Here is a 15,998-nt window from a genome sequence, read left to right as displayed (position 1 = left end):
CCCAACTTCGACACTTAATGACGTCATACAAAACGTATTGCTTGATGGGCGAAACAACAAACACACACACCACCTGCTGGAGGGAGAGATTATCCGCGGAGTCTGGCCGGCACAGGGTGTTGATGGGGTGAAATGGCTCCAAGGGGCCAGCCCTCGACGCTGGGAGACCGCTGGGCGATGACCAGTCATATCGAGTGGTTTCCATGACGAATTTGACGCTAAGCGACCCAAGGCTGGAGACTTTCTTCAGCAAAGTTGGCGGACAAAAATATTAGGATGGAAGCAAATGTAAGTCATTATAACGTTAACACGAATCATGTAAAAAATGTACAGTTGAGAGGAATGTGTTAGTTAATGTAGAGACAAACGATTATGCATATTTTCTTGTCAAAGTTAATTTACGAAAATCGCGATTTAGCAAGCTAGCTGATTAGCTAACATTAGCCAGCTAGCTAGCTGGCTAGCTTTATGGGTGTTGTGACATGAGTATGAAATTGTAATTATGGTTGTTTAATGTTTTAGGGACTCCTGAAACAACCAGCAAACCAGGCTGTCGTCTTGTGAAACAGTGGATATAAAGAATCTAGCTAAAGCATTTACTGCAAATTTAATGTACCATTTTGTAAGCTTGCCCTTGCTGATATTTGCCATGCAATGCAGATAGATGAAGTAACATAGTTAGCTAAACCATTTCCTGCTTATTGTGCAGTGGAGGATAAAAATGCCTGTATGCCTACGGATATGTAGGTAGCTATATAGCCGATCTGTGTATGGACTCTAAAACGTTTGGTATTGTAATGAAACAGCAGGGAGCAGGTCTCGAACCCTCGACCTTCTAGCCTGAAGTCCAGTCGATATCCGCGCTTATAAACCCAGGGTCGTTACAGTATACATATTAGTTCAGAACCTAGCTATGAATCTCAACTATCATAGCCAGTTGTATCAACTTCAAAACATTAATGAAGCCTATGGATTGAGTAGAATATAATATAACTTTGTGCCAAGGATGCAAGTCGTATATACATGTAGTTATTACCATGCATGAGGTCCTCACATTGTAGCCTGTACATTTAATATATTCACTGATGTAACTCTACCTTGGCAAATAAAGGTGCAGTTCAGGAATGAATGTCTGAGATTATTTTACAGTCATATCCAATACCAGGAGTATCAAATTCCAGTCATTGAATGATGCTGTGTCTGCATGTATGTATTACAATTATACACTTCAACAGTGTTTACCAATCTTGGTCCTGGGACATCAATGGTTACACATTGTAACTATGCAATAGACTAGAAACATGATTTAACTAATTCATATCTACAGAAATAGAAATAAAAAAACAGTACACTACACTTCCTATGCATCATGTAAATACTCTAAAACCGGTTCATCTCAATATCTAATTTCCTTAATCTGCATTGATCTGATAAACACAGGATAGGTGTAGTATTTCATCAAATGAGACTTAATTTAAACAAGTAGAGAATGTGAAACACTTTATTGAAAGAAGTTCATTATCCAAGTGTTAAAAATCCATAATGTATTATACATGCATTATAAATACAAGTTCAATCTGTACACATCTGGTGTGCATTATAAAAACAGAGGAAGAAATGAGGTGGCGAGAGAGGTGTAAAAGACAGAAACACATTGCTAACCCTAATATTCTCTCAGTTCATCACAATTACATAAGTGTCTCTAGTGGTGTCTCCTAACCAGCCTTGGGCTCACAGTCGACCCGAAGATTATCTTAAGAGCGGGTGAGGTGGTGATGACGGGACTGGGGGTTGGCATCCTCTCTCACATCAAAACATACCTGCAGATAAGAGACAGATGGAGAGTGATGACGGTACTGGGGGTTGGCAACTGGCTATGATAGCTGAGGTTCATAGCTCGTCTGCAGTTTCTTTGAAAGATTCTAACACTGTCAGTGATCATAATCATCAGGAGGTGAAATGCAAAACTGACCTTGGATCATTAACTCTGGGACTACTGCATCTCTATCTTTATTTTAATGTAAAGGATCTCTTTAATAATACTTCCTGTTGACCCCACCATGTGACCTCTCACGTCTGATCATGCTGTTCCCTCTATGTAGCCAGTTCAGATGCGGCAGGGGTTCACCAACACAGCTGATATAACCTAGAGGATTTAGGGAGAAGAGGAGAGAGGGATGAAGTGAAGGAGAGAGACATATTGAAAAAATAAGGTAGTTAAAGGGACAGTGTTCAACAGGAATCTGTGTGTGTGGCCTCACCTGGTGTCCACACCACACTAAGTGGCTGCAGAGTACCTTATGCTGAAAAACATGAACGAACACATGAGGACAAACAATATAGCGTAGTTATAGAAATAATGAAGTGTTTTACTATTCTCCATGGTTGGCCCTCTTGCCTATTCTTTGAAGGTGGAAGGAGCCACAGTTATACACCTGAGCCTGCTTACTGCACAACACAATCCATCAATCAGATTGATACATGAGTGTGTAGGTGTGGGTTATAGGGTGTCTAATTGTTCAATTTTTTTTCAATATGGGTGACTTCAAAAAGCCTGTTTTGTTTTTGTACAGACATCACACCCTTACCTAAACAGCACCCTCACCCGAGAAGTAGAAATCAAAGGGAGAGTGGGAATTGGGAATTGTGGGGAGGGTGGGAACTGGGAATTGAATAACTGCAGTTGACATAGCTAAGTAAATACTCTTATTGCAATGTGGATGGCTCTTAAAAGAGCCTTTGGTTGTGCATAGTGGTGTTGCCAGGGTACAGTACCCTCTTTGAAGAAGTAGGTGAAGATCTCCCACACACGGATTGCCTCTTTTGCTGCGTTGTTGGACCCCATCCTTGAAACATCCTGCTGAGCAGTAGACTTCTCCTCTAGCACACGGTGGCGAGCTGCAGATCCCTCCTGGTCCACGTGTCCATTGTCATGAAGTTATGCAGGACACAGGTAGCCTTCATACGCCTGAATTCCTCCAGGAGGCAGTCCAAAATGGCCCTGGTCACCCAACCTTGCAGTGCCTTACACGGTAACTAGGCAATCATTTTGAAGGAATCTCCAGTTACAAGGTATCTAGGAATATGGAAGATACTGTCATTATTAGACTTTGACATCACCAGGTCATTGTGGATTACTAAAGTATAATATCCCTGATAACAAATCATGACTTTTTTTATTTAATTTAACTAGGCAAGTCAGTTAAGAACACATTCTTATTTACAATGACGGCCTACCGGGGAACAGTGGGTTAACTGCCTTGTTTAGGGGCAGAGCGACAGATATTTGTCAGCTCGGGGATTTGATCCAGCAACCTTTCGGTAACTGGCTCAATGCTCTAACAACTACGCTACCTGTCACCCCAATGATAACATTGGATTGATAGATGCATGTGTACATGTGCATGTATAGCAGGTGACAATAGCAGGATCATATCAAGGATATGAGTTGATCATTTGAATCAGCTGTGCAGTGCTAAGGTAAAAAAAAAATGAAATATGTACCCTTTTGAGTCCCCAGGACCAGGACTGAGAACCACTGCTCTTCCTTGGGACCTCTTCATCTGCAGACAGGCTTTCACAGCTCTCTGTATCTCTGAGGACAGAAAACCTCACAAGAAACAGACTTCATTATACTCAAATTAGACCGCACTGAATATTATGTTACTATTATATCCGTCCTCACTTCTAGCGACTGGAACTACACAAAAGTACCTGCCCTATCCAGAATAACCTACTCTCTCACTTTGACAGCTGGGGCTGCTATCGTTTCATCTTCCTCAATGGCTGTTAGCTAGCTACCTACAAATGCATTTGGATATTTTTTTTTACAGTGATAAATACATCAAGATAGCTAGCTAATATCAAATCAAATTTATTTATCTAGCCTTTCTTACATCAGTTGATATATAAAAGTGCTGTACAGAAACCCAGCCTAAAACCCCAAACAGCAAGCAATGCAGGTGTAGAAGCACGGTGGCTAGGAAAAATTCCCTAGAAAGGCCAAAACCTAGGAAGAAACCTAGAGAGGAACCAGGCTATGAGGGGTGGCCAGTCCTCTTCTGGCTGTGCTAGGTGGAGATTATAACAGAACATGGCCAAGATGTTCAAATGTTCATAAATGACCAGCATGGTCAAATAATAATAATCACAGTAGTTGTCGAGGGTGCAACAAGTCAGCACCTCAGGAGTAAATGTCAGTTGTCTTTTCATAGCCGATCATTGAGAGTATCTCTACCGCTCCTGCTGTCTCTAGAGAGTTGAAAACAGCAGGTCTGGGACAGGTAGTACGTCCAGTGAACAGGTCAGGGTTCCATAGCCGCAGGCAGAACAGTTGAAACTGGAGCAGCAGCACGGCCAGGTGGACTGGGGACAGCAAGGAGTCATCATGCCAGGTAGTCCTGAGGCATGGTCCTAGAGCTCAGGTCCTCCGAGAGAGAGAAAGAAAGAGAGAGAGCATACTTAAATTCACACAGGACACCGGATAAGACAGGAGAAATACTCCAGATATAACAGACTGACCCTAGCCCCCCCGACACAAACTACTGCAGCATAAATACTGGAGGCTGAGACAGGAGGGGTCAGGAGACACTGTGGCCCCATCCGATGATACCCCCGGACAGGCCCAAACAGGCAGGATATAACCCCATCCACTTTGCCAAAGCACAGCCCCCACACCACTAGAGGGATATCTTCAACCACCAACTTACCATCCTGAGACAAGGCCGAGTATAGCCCACAAAGATCTCCGCCACGGCACAACCCAAGGGAGGGGGAGGGGGGGGGGCGCCAACCCAGACAGGAAGACCACGTCAGTGACTCAACCCACTCAAGTGACGCACCCCTCCTAGGGACGGCATGGAAGAGCACCAGTAAGCCAGTGACTCAGCCCCTGTAATAGGGTTAGAGGCAGAGAATCCCAGTGGAGAGAGGGGAACCGGCCAGGCAGAGACAGCAAGGGCGGTTCGTTGCTCCAGAGCCTTTCAGTTCACCTTCACACTCCTGGGCCAGACTACACTCAATCATATGACCTACTGAAGAGAAGAGTCTTCAGTAAAGACTTAAAGGTTGAGACCGAGTCTGCGTCTCTCACAATATAAAGTTAGGTAGCTGGTGATATTTAATTCACTTAGCTAGCTATCTATACAGTATGTAAAGTTGGCTACATATCTACTGTAACTAGCTAAGTTAGCAGGTCATTTGAGTTAGCGTGCACTGTAGGTTGTTAGCTAATATTACATTTTTTTTTTTACATTTTAGAAATGTATTTATTTACATGAATAGGTTCTCTCAGCCATGTGGACGTTTGCAAACAGGGCAGCAAAGTTTGTCACCAGAGCGTTTTAGAGCATATTACTATGTAACTATTTACCCATTTAATAACCAGACTTTCATACAAACTTGCTATGCTGAATTCTTGACGCACAACCGATAAGGCTGCCATATGCTACCAGCACGCCCACAAGCGAGTCACAATGGGCAGCCACTCTGTCGTTTTCTGCAGAGCTCTCTCGTTGATTTACATTGGGTTCCCAGGTGTCCGTAGTTAAAACCGTTGTAAAACGACCAGTGGCGCCACCCTGTGGCCGATCCCAGATAGGGTTGTTGGGTTACCCTGCGGCCAGGGACAACATCAGATTAGGGATAATACATACATGATATGTATGCATGAACTTCATCTCTATATAGGACACTGGTCCTGAAGAGCTTACATGGTGTGCAGGCTTTTGCTCCAGCCCATCACTAACACACTTGCTAATCAACTACAAAGGAAGACCTGGCACTGTTTGTTACACATTGATTAGAATCTGCATAAATAATATTAACTTTTTATATAACTAACTATGTGTGCCCGCATTCGTAAATTACAATATTTGTTGCATGTTTAGTTACTTGCAAAATTCATAGAAGACTCAAAAGAAATTTCCACCAAAAGCCCCTCAAACGGACCATCCAAGCAATGACTATGTAGTAAAGCATGCATCACCTCCCACAATCCCACTGCACTCGCCCTTGCTACGAGCAGTCAGTCACAGCAAATACAAACAAGTTACTAAAGTCATCGTTTGGGCCATGAAACAGAAAAAAATGTCACAGACAGTGCCTCCAGGATCTAAAGATGTTAATGACACGAAAGTGATCAACTTTCAAGAGTTTTGTTTGCAAAACATGGACAGACTGAACATTGACGTGACAGATACAGTTGAAGTCGGAAGTTTACATACACCTTAGCCAAATACATTTGAACTCAGTTTTTCACAATTCCTGACATTTAATCCTAGTAAAAATTCCCTGTCTTAGGTCAGTTAGGATCACCACTTTATTTTAAGAATGTGAAATGTCAGAATAATAGTTGAGAGAATGATTTACTTAAGATTTTATTTCTTTCATCACATTCCCAGTGGGTCAGAAGTTTACATACATTCAATTAGTATTTGGTAGCATTGCCTTTAAATTGTTTAACTTTGGTCAAATGTTTCAGGTAGCCTTCCACAAGCTTCCCACAATAAGTTGGGTGAATTTTAGTCCATTCCTCCTGACAGAGCTGGTGTTATTGAGTCAGGTTTGATTTTCCGATGATGTCAAGCAAAGAGGCACTGAGATTGAAGGTAGGCCTTGAAATACATCGACAGGTACACCTCCAATTGACTCAAATGATGTCAATTAGCCTATCAGAAGCTTCTAAAACCATGACATAATTTTCTGGAATTTTCCAAGCTGTTTAAAGGCTCAGTCAACTTAGTGTATGTAAACTTCTAACCCTCTGGAATTGTGATACAGTTAATTGTAAGTGAAATAATCTGTCTCTGTAAACAATTGTTGGACAAATTACTTGTGTCATGCACAAAGTAAATGTCCTAACCGACTTGCCAAAACTATAGTTTGTTTACAAGAAATTTGTGGAGTGGTTTAAAAACGAGTGACTCCAACCTAAGTGTATGTAAACTTCTGACTTCAACTGTAGCTAACCCTGCTATTTTGGGGTGCAGAATCAGTTCTATAGCCAACCTTAGACCCTGGGGTGGAGACAGGCTGTCAACTGAATATTTTATTCGATGGGATCCACAGGTGGTGCGAGGATATCGACAAGGTAAGAGATCAATGCTTGTGTAAAAGTTTATTTGATTATCAACCAGCTAGCTAGCTAGTAGCCCAAAGGCTGGCAGATGATGATACGAGAAGGGCCCTCCAAGCTTCGTTTTACATACTTTGATTTGGGTTCATACTCCGAGCCTTTCTCCAATTTGCGTGCTGGTGATTTTGGTCACCCACACCAGACGCAATCAGGACACGCAGGTTGAAATATCAAAACAATCTCTGAACCAATTATATTAATTTGGGGACAGGTCAAAAAGCATTAAAACATTTATGGCAATTTAGCTATAAAGCTAATTTGTCCTGGGATATAAACATTGGGTTGTTATTTTACCTGAAATGCACAAGGTCCTCTGACAATTAATCCACAGATAAAACGGTAAACCCAATTAGTTTCTCGTCATCTCTCCTCCTTCCTTCAGGCTTCTTTTTCTTATTTGGACTTTATATGGCGGTTGGCAACCAACTGTACGGTGCATTACCACAAAGATGAACTACGTGTGGACCTCAGTTCATCTTTCTATCACCCACATGGGTATATGCTCCTAAAAACAAATGAAGAGATGGCACGTGGGTATATGCTCCTAAAAACCAATGAGGAGATGGCACCTGGGTATATGCTCCTAAAAACCAATGAGGAGATGGCATGTGGGTATATGCTCCTAAAAACCAATGAGGAGATGGGAGAGGCAGGGCTTGCAGCGCGTTGAGCATCACAAATAGAACAACGTTCTATTTTAGTGCCTGGCCAAGCAAACGCTCGCGAGCAGTGTGGGTGCAATGATTGAATAACATGTATGTGTCAATTTATTTTGCAACTCTCAGCGCACGCAACGTGAGCGGTGTGGTCAGCATGGTAGGGTTGCACAATCAGTGCCAAGTAATGACTTGCAACCATAGAGTTAGATACAGTACAGTATCTACCAGGATGCTTGCAGCCCTTCCACCGATCCAAACAGTAGTACCTAATATGGGATACCTATATTGTAGCAGCTGTTATACATGAACTTCATGAGCTCATTGCTCAGTGAACATGCCCTCCAGTGTTGTTCACCACCACTCTTCTCCATCCACATCTGAAACTCCTAAACAGACAGACGGACGGACGGACACACACACACACACACACACACACACACACACACACACACACACACAGGCCAAAATAATGAACACACTGTTGAGACAAGATGTACAATATATAACTTGATGACATGCTTTGTTGTCTTCCTTGTTGTTAATGTATTTTTGTTATTTATTATTATGAACAACAAATACAAAAAACAGAAATATACAAACAAGAGAACATAAACCTAACAGACAGGGGTATTACATATCAAGATTCATTTTCAATTTGTTAAATACTTTTATGGTACACATTGCTTTTTTGTTTTAACATTTACTGATCATTTCAAAATATTAAAAAAATTCTTAATTTGAAAAGGGGTTTGTTCTCTGCCCACTTCATTTTATGGATAAAGAATCTTACATGAAGATAAACAAATGAACAATGAAAGTTAAATCAGGGTCCATATCATTTGGATCAAAATGAAACATAATATCAGAGTCTCTCAGATTAACATTAACAGTCATTTATTTTTAAATATAATCTTCTAACTCACTCCAAAATCTTTTGACATAAGAACAGTCCCAAAATAAATAGTCAAGAGTTTCTGGTTCACAACCACAAAATACACATTCGTTATCAAAATCTATCTTGAATCTGTGTATAATAGAGGTCTTTACAAGGTAGATTCTATGAATGAGTTTGTATGATGCTTCTTTCACCTTATTAGATATACAATATTTGCCAGACAACAACGAGACTTTGTTCCAGTTCACTTGTCCTAGGGCTGCATTCCAGTACATTTTAGCAGAGGGAATAGTAACATATTGACATAGTTTCCTTATATACATATTATTACATTTATAGTTTAAAATGTCAATTCCTTCTAATTGTATTGAGGCTACAAAATCCTCAACAGTTGCACTTGGAGTATTGTTATATTCTCCTAAAAGAAGAATAGCACCTTTAGGGACAGCTCTAACAACAATTTGATGCTCCTCAGGAGTGAATGTAACATTGTTTGTTCTCATAAATGGATAATCACGTGTCCAACTGTCCATCATTATTCAATAATTGTTCAATCACAGCCAATCATAACAATAACAGCCAATCATCAGTAATTTGTGTAAGCACTGTGCTTGTTGAATGTCCTTCCCTATAAGCGTGTTGACAGTCTGTTGTCAATTTGTTTACTGTAAAATTGCATTGTATCCGGTCAAACACCATTTTTTCCAAACGTTTACTAGGGGTCGGTAACAGGCTGATTGGTCGGCTATTTGCACCAGTGAAAGGTTTTTACTATTCTTAGGTAGGGGAATAACTTTGCTTCCCTCCACTTTCTAGTAACTGCTTTGCTTTATCTTGGCCAGGTCGCAGTTGTAAATGAGAACTTGTTCTCAACTGGCCTACCTGGTAAAATAAAGGTGAAATAAATAAATAAATAAAAATTAAAGATGTGTCAATCTCGTCCGCTATTATCCTCAGTAATTTACCATGTAAATTCTCAGAATGATTCAAATAGATTGAAAATAGTCTCTACAAGCCAGAATGTTGAATAAAATATTTACTCTTACTTTACCTGCTGTCTGTGCTGTTGGTCCTTTTAACGGTAGGAAGTGGAGATAACATATCCACAGTAAAGTATTGTTTACCTGGCTTTTTACGGCGCCGGTTGGTTCTATCGCCTGTATTTTCAATCTCCTGACACATTGCACGTGATGCACAATATGTAAACAATCACCGAATGTAACCAAAGGTTGTCAGCCGACACATGTTCCCTCGCAATCAGTTGGAGGTGCTTGTGAAATTTGCCAGCTGATTGGGTGGGACAACTGTAGTTCAGTTAAGGTTGGCCATTGTTTACATGTTCTGCAAGTGTTTTGCATGCGAATTGTGTCACTATCTGAAAATACAAAACTGGAAATACTAACAGTTTTTTTCCAATTGCTTTGGTGCAATACAAAAATGTGGTACATTTTCGCAAAGCTTTGTACAAAACGGGAAAACGGATAAAGCAGGTTTCCAGGCATTCAGTTACTGTTCGATTGAACATTAGAATGGGCAAAACGAGTGGCCTAAGCGACTGAGTGTGGTATGATCATTGGCGCTAGGCGATTCGGTTCCAGTATCTCAGAAACGGCCGGCCTCCTGGGCTTTTCACACACACAACAGTGTCTAGGGTTTACCACAAATGGTGTGACAAACTAAACATCCAGTCAGCAGCAGTCCTGTGGGCGAAAACAGCTTGTTGATGAGAAGTCGAAGGAGAATGGCAAGAATCGTGCAAGCTAACAGGCGTGCCACAAACAGGCAAATAACGGCGCAGAACAATAGTGGTACATTTCCACATTTCTAAGCACAAAAATCTAAACAGATCATCAAAATGACTCAATGTATTCAATTGATTGGACATTTTTTTAAAAGGCACACACCTGTTTAAATAAAAGGTCCCACAGTTGACAGTGCATGTCAGAGCAAAAACCAAGCCATGAGGTTAAAGGAATTGTCCATAGAGCTCTGAGACAGGATTGTGTCGAGCGTCCGATCTGGGGAAGGGTACCAAAACATTTCTGCAGCATTGAAGGTCCCTAAGAACACAGTGGCCTCCATCATTGTTAATTGGAAGAAGTTTGGAACTTCTGTAAGAAGAGAAGACTCCTCTTAGAGCTGGCCGCCCGGCCATACTGAGCAATCGGGGGAGAAGGGCCTTGGACAGGCAGGTGACCAAGAACCTGATGGTCACTCTGACGAAGCTCCAGAGTTCCTCTGTGGAGATGGGAGAACCTACCAGAAAGACAACCATCTCTGCAGCACTCCACCAATCAGGCCTTTATGGTAGAGTGGCCAGAGGGAAGCCACTCCTCTATAAAAAGGCACATGACAGCCTGCTTGGAGTTTGCCAAAAGGCACCTAAAGGACTCTCAGACCATGAGAAACTTGATTCTCTGGTCTGATGAAACCAAGCTTGAACTCTTTAGCCTGAATGCCCAGCGTCACGTCTGGAGGAAACCTGCCACCATCCCTACGGTGAAGCATGGTGGTGCCAGCATCATGGTGTTAGGATGTTTTCAGCGCCAGGGACTGGGAAAATAGTCAAGATCATGGGAAAGATTACTGGAGCAAATTACAGCGAGATCCTTGATGAAAACCTGCTCAGGATCTCAGACTGGGGTGAAGGTTTACCTTCCAACAGGAGAATGACCCTAAGCACACAGCCAAGACAACTCAGGAGTGGCTTCGGGACAAGTCTCTCAATGTCCTGGCCCAACCAGAGCCCGGACTTGAACCCGATCAAACATCTCTGGAGAGACCTGAAAACAGCTGTGCAGCGACGCTCCCCATCCAACCTGACAGAGCTTGAGAGGATCTGCAGAGAAGAATAAGAGAATCTCCCCAAATACAGGTGTGCCAAGCTTGTAGCGTCATACCCAAGAAGACTCGAGGTTGTAATCACTGCCAAAGGTGCTTCAATAAAGTACTGAGTAAAGGGTCTGAATACTCATGTAAATGTGATATTTAAGTTTTGTATTTTTAGTAAATGTGCAACTTTTTCTGAACAGTTTTTGCTTTGTCTGTATTTGTGTGGATTGAGGGAATAAAAACAAATTATTTTAGAATAAGGCTGTATCATAACAATGTGGAAAAAGTCAAGGGGTCTGAATACTTTCCGAATGCACTGTACATATGACACTAGTAATGTAAAATCTGTCCCTCTTTGTTAAATTATGTTGCCACTCTGTTTACAGCCACCTGTCCAATGTCCCTGTTATTGAACTGTTCTCAAATCAAATCAAATGTATTTATATAGCCCTTCTTACATCAGCTGATATCTCAAAGTGCTGTACAGAAACCCAGCCTAAAACCCCAAACAGCAAGCAATGCATGTGTAGAAGCACGGTGGCTAGGAAAAACTCCCTAGAAAGGCCAAAACCTAGGAAGAAACCTAGAGAGGAACCAGGCTATGAGGGGTGGCCAGTCCTCTTCTGGCTGTGCCGGGTGGAGATTATAACAGCACATGGCCAAGATGTTCAAATGTTCATAAATGACCAGCATGGTCAAATAATAATAATCATAGTAGTTGTCGAGGGTGCAACAAGTCAGCAACTCAAGAGTAAGTGTCAGTTGGCTTTTTCATAGCGGATCTTTGAGAGTATCTCTACCGCTCCTGCTGTCTCTAGAGAGTTGAAAACAGCAGGTCTGGGACAGGTAGCACGTCCGGTGATGTCATCTGGATGAATACAGAAATCCTAGCGAGCTAATCCTTTGCTGCTGGAATATGTAATGCTTCACTTAGCTAATCATTCTGAATGTCCAGTTACTCTCACTCAGGTGAGGCTGGTGGGAGGAGCTATAGGAGGGCGGGCTCATTGTTACTGCTGAAATTGAATTAATGGACGGTGTCAAATGTAGAAACCACATGTTTGACTCCGTTCCGTTTGATTACAGCCATTATGACGAGCCCGTCCTCCTATAGCTCCTCCCACCAGCCTCCACTGCATTCACTATAGGGTGTGTAACCTGGTGTTATGCATTCCCATGTGTTGTGTCTTGTCCGTTTCATAACCACGTCTTTATAACTATTCAATAATGATGAGACCGTAGACAGGAATTATCTGAACATGCTCATCTCAACACACTTTACCCATGATGCTCTGCGTATACAACTACGGTAAGATTGGAGGTGCAAATGGTACAAACCTAATGCACAACAACTCCTCCCCTCCTACATGAACTGTCACGAGATTAAGTCAGTTTTCACAAGTCCAAGCATTTAGGTGTGCCCGCCTATCTCTCGTAGGGTAACGGCGATAACAATGTCTGTAGACTGTGATGTTGACACAGGCGTAGGCATGTGAGTAGCCTGTATTATAGTCTGGTCACACACTTGTGTGGGTGCAGCTGAGTCACTGTCCTTAGAATGTGACCGTGAGCCCCTAGGTGATGACTGCTGGGTCAGGATGTCATCCAGTGACAGTTAAGGGTCACTCACAACTGGTGATTCTGTCGATGTGGATTTACTCAACTAACTGATCTGTTTGCCTTTTCTATATATATTATGTCCTCTGTTGTCTGAAAGGTGTAGGACACAGGACCAGTCTGAGTAATGACTGTAGCAGGAACCCAGCTTGGTCCGTTGAGGTAGTTCCTAGCTAAGACTGTTCCTCCAGGATCAAAAGCTCCTGTGTTTGGCTCGCAGTTCACAACGTTTGAAGTGACGCTTCTGTTGGTGTCGTACTGCCTTCTTTGCAAGGTTTGAATAGGTTGAAGCTTGTACGTAGCTCTCTCTTTGTCACGATTCTCTAAGACAGAACCCAGAAGCAGACCAGGACAAGGTGAGTAAAATGAAGGTGAGTATTTATTGGTAGTCTTGATGTGTAATTTGAGTGATACAGGAGACAGAGCGGCAGCGGAGGTGAGTTGATGAGAGTAAATGGGTTGATCCAATGAAGTCACTGTATCCACCGACGGCCAGGCAAGGGAGTTGAATGTTCCGGGAGAATGACTGTAGACAGAGTAAACGGGAGTGAGTAACCAGTAACAAGCACAAAACAACAAAACTAGCTCAGGAAACATGAGGCTGATACGCTGGCACAACATACTGTTCGTTGCTAATGATCCGGCAGGGAATGGATGTCAGCTCAGGGTTTAAGAAGAGGTGAAGATCAGGACCAGGTGTGCAGAAGGTTGATGAGATGCAGGTGCGGGTAATAAATAGATCTCCCGCCTAACCTCGTTGCCTGGCAACCAGACAGGGTGCGTTCAGGAACCTTAGACAACACTCAAACAAAAACAGTCATCTCAGGCAGAAACAGACTCAGGAAGCGGGATTCCTGACACTCTTCATGAGTAGCGACACATGCGAAGACTTGGTGGCTGCATGCGGCGTGTTCCTGTAGGATAGCAGGAAGCTGTTCAAGCATTGGTGCAGTGTCCTTTGAACTTGAGGCGCTTTTAAGACCCGTTTCATGGTCTGTACGAACCTCTCCGCCAGCCCGTTGGTAGATGAATGATATGGTCTGGACCTGATGTTCTGTACTCCATTCACCTGTAGGGACTTGGCCATTTCTCTAGTTGCGGTCCGTTGTCGCTAACGAGTCGGATGTCCACTTGGAGTGACCTTGGCTTGACCACAGGTAGTGGTAACCTGGAGAGTCCATCTGTGTTGCAGTGTCGTAGGGGTGTACTGACAACAACAAAGCCCACATTTTGCTTTCAGCAAGTGAAGGAATCAGAGTGTGCGGTCCAAAGATGCTCGTCAGCGGATGATCTGTAAGAAGGGTGAATTTATTTTCATACAGATACTCGTGAAACTTGTGCACTCCAAAAACAATGTCTAGGGCTTCTCGTTGTATCTGTGTGTGTTTACTTTCTTCTTTGTTCAATGTCCTCGATGCAAAAGTGATCAGCTTCTCTTCACCGGAAGGCATGATACAGCTTGCAGCTAACATTCTAGTTGATAGTGTTATTTTGTGGATAGTGTATAGATGAACCACTGATCGCTCACAAATTGCTTGTATTTGTCTCTGTCCTTTGTCTATCTTCGATTATGTGTTATGTATGCACAGAGCCACAACCAATATTTCCTCCACGGGGATAATAAAGTAATTATCTTATAGGACACAACTGCTCCCACACCATAAGGATTAGCATCACAAGCTAGTTGGATGGGCGATGATGGCTTGAAGTGTGTCTGCTTCAGATCTCGCGAGTGTTTCCTTGGTTTTCACGAATGCCTCCTCGTATTGTTCTGTCCATTTCCATGTTTTGTCCTGATGAAGCAATGGATGCAGCGGCTTCAGCTTCGTTGTTAATCTTGGAATGAAGCATCAGTAGTAATTCAGTAACCCCAGGAAAGAACATAGTAGGCTGGAGTACTTTTGTCTCGGTGCTCTCAACGAATCATCTGAGGGTGATTCGTTGACCAGCCATCATTAACGTAGAGCACTGAATTGATTCACTTTATATGTGTGTGTTGTATTGACCTGCTCCCTTATTAATAAGTGAATAAAGATTTAGTTTAAGTATAACTCAGACTTGTGTGATAAGTTTGTCTCTCCTCATTTGATAGTAAAGAAATTAACCACCACACTTTCTCTTGCTCAACAGCATGAACATGTCTCTCTTTCATTGGAATGTCTCTTTCTTGTTTTCAGTCTTTGACGTTTTCTCGGAGCTCTTTGTGTCCCGCTGCGCCACGGTGGAAGCATGTGCCCTGATTTCTCTCTCTGATTTTGAGGTCAGACGACTTTCAGTCAATAGTCTCTCTTGTGTAGCTTCACTCTGTAGCCCACACAGACTAGTAGTCTGTCTTTTAATGGTGTCATTTATAACACCATTAAACTCAGTGCTCTGATGGTTTGTTTAGCAGAAACTATTGTCACTGATGCTCTTCTTCCTCATTTGTTCTGTGGAACCCAGATCTATCAGCAATAACTAGTGGTTTTGGTTTAACATTTAGAAAGTAACCTAGCCAACCCTGCGCGCACACATACCCACACTGACAAAGGCTGGGTTATCTTCCGACATGTTTTTTTTTTGTCCTTACGTTGGCTGCTGTGCGAGACGTCTCAGGAATGGAGTGAATGAGGACAGAGGAGAGGAGGAGGGGGATGAACTGAGCCAGTCTAGTCAACTGGACACACAGCCTCCCCCAGTTCTTCTGTTGTTTTTCTCTCTCCTTTTCCTTCTCTCTCCCTCTCTCTCTCTCTCTCTCTGTGCTGGCTGGCACATCATTAGATGTTATAACAGTATTCCCATCAGTCCGGTGTTTCAAAGCCTGTGCGCTGAACAAATAGTTTTTTCCTCAAACTGTTTGCTCCTCTAACAATAGACCTGT

The 15,998-nt window shown here is 42.5% G+C and overlaps 1 long non-coding RNA gene across 1 annotated transcript; it reads left to right on the top strand.

Annotated features, from left to right (window-relative positions):
• Positions 1-49: 49 nt before the first annotated feature.
• Positions 50-980, top strand: LOC123741658 (uncharacterized). The gene is made up of 2 exons (XR_006769139.1): positions 50-288; positions 523-980. It is a non-coding gene; the product is annotated as an uncharacterized lncRNA (long non-coding RNA).
• The last annotated feature ends 15,018 nt before the right edge of the window (positions 981-15,998 follow it).

The sequence above is a fragment of the Salmo salar genome, chromosome ssa03, assembly GCF_905237065.1.
Source record: "Salmo salar chromosome ssa03, Ssal_v3.1, whole genome shotgun sequence".
Lineage (NCBI taxonomy): Eukaryota > Metazoa > Chordata > Actinopteri > Salmoniformes > Salmonidae > Salmo > Salmo salar.
Note: the sequence above shows the minus strand (reverse complement) of the source record. Positions and strands in the feature narration are given on the sequence as shown.